Source organism: Arachis hypogaea, chromosome 9 (genome assembly GCF_003086295.3).
Source record: "Arachis hypogaea cultivar Tifrunner chromosome 9, arahy.Tifrunner.gnm2.J5K5, whole genome shotgun sequence".
Taxonomy (NCBI): domain Eukaryota; kingdom Viridiplantae; phylum Streptophyta; class Magnoliopsida; order Fabales; family Fabaceae; genus Arachis; species Arachis hypogaea.
In genome coordinates this window covers 26,033,415-26,038,578 of record NC_092044.1, presented here as the reverse complement: position 1 = coordinate 26,038,578, position 5,164 = coordinate 26,033,415, and positions in this window count along the sequence as shown.

Below are 5,164 nucleotides of genomic sequence, written 5' to 3'. Positions count from 1 at the left end.
TAACTAACTTATCTTATCCAAAAGGTCACATCTCACAATTATAAATATACTGGAGCACCCATGTATAACTCATACTCTGATTCTACATAATACCTGCTTAATACCCTTGCTAACTTAAGCATCGGAGTCCCTTGCAGGTACCTCCCACCCTCTGGAGACAAAGGAATCAGCACCACTATCAAGTCCAATAAGTCGGACACAATAGCTCCAGCCGTCTCCCACCAGCCGAACACGTTAGCACCGACCAGTACAGAAGATCTCACCCGAGATCGACCTCCAGTTTCAGGTAACCCTCGGAACATTGGCGCCATTGCCGGGGAACCTGGAAGTCATCCCATCACCATGGCGGACGACCATGACAACGACCACGATTCAGGTCTGGAGGATCAGACACCGCATAAAAACACGAATGTCACGCTACAAAACACTCCGGAAACCAACAAAGACAAAGACTCACCAAATTCAGGGGCAATAGAAGCGCTCCTGGATCGCCTAAAACAACTGGAAAAAGAAACCCAACAACAATGGGAAATTGGAAGAGATCTCCAAAGAGAGGTGCGGCGACGTCCGGAGTTGGAAGAAAAACTACAGCAATTGGAAGCCGATCTCAAATCAAAAGCCCCCCGGGCTAATCGCAAGGAAAATTCACGCAAAGAGCAAGACCCGTTCACTAGGGAAATCATGAAAATCAAAATTCCAAAAGACTTCAAACTCCCGGATATGACCCTGTATGATGGCACCACGGACCCCAACCACCACCTCAGCAACTTCAGAAGTAGAATGTACCTCACTGACGCCCCAGATGCTGTTCACTGCAAGGCTTTTCCAACAACTCTCACAAAGACAGCGATCCGATGGTTCGACAACATACCCCCGAAGTCCATCTCAAGCTTTGATGACTTAGCTAAAAAATTCCTAGCCAGATTCTCCATTCAGAAAGATAAAGCCAAGCACGCCCCCAGTTTATTAGGGATCAAACAAGGAGATCGGGAGAGCCTTCGCAGCTACATGGAGAGATTCAACAAAACATGCATGGACATACAAAGTTTACCAACGGAGGCCGCCATCATGGGACTCATCAATGGCCTACGAGAGGGACCTTTCAGCCAATCTATATCAAAAAAGTACCCGACCTCCTTAGACGAAGTACAGGAGCGGGCAGAAAAGTATATCAACATGGAGGAAAACGCTCGGTTAGGAGAAACCTCAAAATCGGGGGCATCCTACCAAGACAAAGACAAGGAATCCAAAAGAAAAGAAGATCAACAAGGGGAGAAAATCAAAAAATACCATAACTACACCCCTCTCAGGGCATCCCTGGTCGATATATACAAGGAAGTCTGCCATACAGAAAAAATCCCCCCAGCACGACCACTCAAAGGCAAAAGGGGAGGAGGAAATCGAAAGGAATATTGTGAATACCATCGAGTCTGAGGACACTCCACAAACGAATGCTTCGACCTAAAAAACATCATAGAAAAATTAGTGAGAGAAGGAAAATTAGATCGATTCCTGGCCACCTGAGAAGATGATCAAAGAAAGAGACGAATGGATGAAGATACCGACCAAACTGAACGATCACCTCGGACACCGGAAAGACATGTCCACATGATACATGGCGGATTTACAGCAGGTGGGATCTCCAAAACCTCTCGCAAAAGATATCTCAAAGAAGTATATCATGTCGAGGGAGAGGAGGAAGCCCTCAACATCCCAGCAATAACATTCACTAAGGAGGACGCATCCGGAATCATCACAGAACACGACGATCCCATGGTTATCACCATCATATTAGCAAACGCCAACCTAAACCGCACCTTGATAGACCAAGGGAGTTCTGCCGACATCTTATTCAAGGCAGCCTTTGATAAACTCGGCTTAGAAGAAAAAGAACTTAAGGCATATCCAAACAATCTGTTCGGGCTAGGAGATATCCCGGTACGACCACTAGGATACATACCACTACATACAACCTTCGGAAAAGGAAACCAATCCAGGACTCTCAAAATAGACTACATCATAGTTGATGTAAGTTCAGCTTACAATGCTCTCATAGGTCGGACAACACTCAACCAACTCGGCGCAATAGTCTCGACCCCACACCTATGTATGAAATTCCCAACTCCAAAAGGGATAGCCACGATAAAAGCAGGCCAGAAGATGGCACGTCGCTGTTATAACGAAAGCCTAAATCTCAGAGGCAAAGGAGAAGAATTTCACACAATCGAGCTAGGCGGAGTTCAACGACGAGAAGAACTTCGTCCCCAGCCAGAGGGCGAGATAGAAAGGATTCAGATCGGGGACACCTCGGAAAAAACAACTAATATCGGCACAATCCTAAAAGGAGATTTAAAAGAATTACTAATACAATTATTGCGAGATAACGTCGACCTCTTCACATGGAAAGCTGCAGATATGCCAGGTATCGACCCTAAGCTAATGTGTCACAAGTTGGCGGTCTACCCAGGATCTCGACCGGTGCAGCAGAGACGAAGAAAACTTGGGCCAGAACGATCCCAAGCTGTGGAAGAGCAAGTACAAGCACTCCTGGAAGCAGGATTCATAAGAGAAGTCAAATACCCACTATGGCTAGCCAACGTTGTCTTGGTGAAAAAATCAAATGGGAAGTGGCGAATGTGCACCGATTACACCGATCTCAACAAAGCTTGTCCAAAGGATCCATATCCACTCCCAAGTATTGACGCTCTGGTAAATGCTTCCTCCGGATACAAATATCTCTCGTTTATGGACGCATACTCGGGATACAATCAAATCCCCATGTATCCACCAGATCAAGAAAAGACCTCGTTCCTAACACCAAAAGCAAACTACTGCTACATTGTAATGCCTTTCGGTCTCAAGAACGCAGGAGCTACTTACCAAAGGCTGATGAATAAAGTCTTTTCAGATCACATTGGAAAGATCATGGAAGTCTACGTGGACGACATGCTAATTAAAACACAAAGTGAAGAGACATTATTGTCCGACCTAGCCCAAGTGTTCGACACCATTAGGAAGCATGATATGCGACTCAATCCAGCAAAATGCACCTTTGCGGTAGAAACAGGCAAATTCTTAGGTTTTATGCTCACACAAAGAGGAATTGAAGCAAATCCAGATAAATGCCAGGCCATACTCAACATGAAGAGCTCAACCTACGTCAAAGAAGTACAGCAACTCAACGGGAGATTGGCTGCCCTATCCCGATTCTTAGCAGGAGCCGCGATAAGATCCCTCCCCTTCTATGCTACTTTAAGAAAGGGAAAACAGTTCGAATGGATGACAGAATGCGAACAAGCCTTCCAAGACTTTAAGAAATTCTTAGGACAGCCACCTATCCTATCCTAACCATGAGAAGGAGAACCACTCATATTATATCTCGCAGTAGGAAGCAGGGCAGTAGCGTCAGCACTGGTCAGAGAAGACGAAAACGGACAACAACCCGTCTACTTCATTAGCAAAGCACTACAGGGATCCGAGCTGAACTATCAGAAAATAGAAAAATTTGCCTATACTCTCATTCTAACATCTCGATGACTCCGCCCTTACTTCCAGGCCCACACCATTAAAGTTCGAACTAACCAGCCCTTAAAAGGAATATTGTAGAAAACAGATTTAGCAGGAAGAATTCTACAATGGGCAGTCGAGCTGTCAGAGTTCGACCTCCAATATGAAGCTCGGACGGCCATCAAATCACAATACCTGGCCGACTTTATCGCAGAATTCACAGATGCCCTGGAAACCCCCATAGAGTGGAATCTCTATGTGGACGGTTCTTCAAATAAAACGGGAAGCGGCGCAAGAGTGATAATAGAAAGCAACCAGGGAACCCAAGTTGAGCTCTCCCTCAAGTTCAGATTCCCGACTTCAAATAACCAGGCAGAATATGAAGCATTGCTAGCTGGATTGAAACTGGCTGAAGAGGTGGGAGCTCGAAAACTTAACATTTACAGCGATTCGCAAGTGGTCACATCACAAATAACAGGGAGCTACCAAGCCAAAGATCCCACCATGAAAAAGTATTTGGATAAGACTAAGGAATAGCTCAGACAAATCGGGGAATACAAGATCTGCCACATACCCGTGAGCAAAATGCCTGAGCTGACGCACTCTCAAAACTAGCCAGCACCAAACCAGGGGGCAACAATAGAAGCCTCATCCAGGAAATGTTACAGAACCCATCAATCTCGGAAGCAGAAAAAGTCCTAACCATAACAGGCCAGGACCAAGGATGGATGATCCCCATAATCAACTACCTCAAAACAGGAACGCTCCCCACAGAAGAAAAGGAAGCAAAGAGGCTAAAAAGGGAGGCACAGTACTACACCATCATAAACAACATCCTGTACAAAAGAGGAATCTCAACACCTTTACTAAAATGCGTGCCGACCTCCAATACAAGGGAAGTGCTAGAAGAAATACACGGCGGCATTTGTGGCAATCATCTCGGAGCACGAGCTCTCGCCAAAAAAGTACTCTGGGCGGGATTTTATTGGCCAACTCTACAGAAAGAAGCTACAGAATTTGTAAAGACATGTCCACCATGTCAGAAACACGCCAACTTCCACATCGCCCCGCCAGAAGAACTCATTAGCGTGACTTCGCGTTGGCCGTTCGCAAAATGGGGGCTCGACCTTCTCGGTCCCTTTCCCCAAGGATCAGGGCAAGTTAAATTCCTCAGAGTAGGGGTAGATTACTTTACAAAATGGATCGAGGCAGAACCCCTAGCCAATGCCACCGCCCAAAGAAGCCGAAAATTCTTATATAGAAACATTGTCACGAGGTTCGGAGTCCCATATTCAATAACCACAGACAATGGCACCCAATTCACGGACGCAGACTTCAGAAAATTAGTAGCCGACTTGAATATAAAGCATCAGTACACCTCTGTCGAACATCCACAAGCCAATGGACAGGCTGAAGCCGCCAACAAAGTCATATTGGCAGGGTTAAAACAAAGACTACAAGATGCAAAGGGAGCCTGGGCAGAGGAGCTTCCACAGGTTCTATGGGCATATCGAACGACGCCACATTCCACCACAAAGGAATCCCCTTTCCGATTAGCATACGGAATGGAGGCAATGATTCCAAGAGAAATTGAAGAAGGATCGCATAGAGTAGTCCATTATAATGAGGGAGCAAACTCCCAACTTCAGAGGGAAGA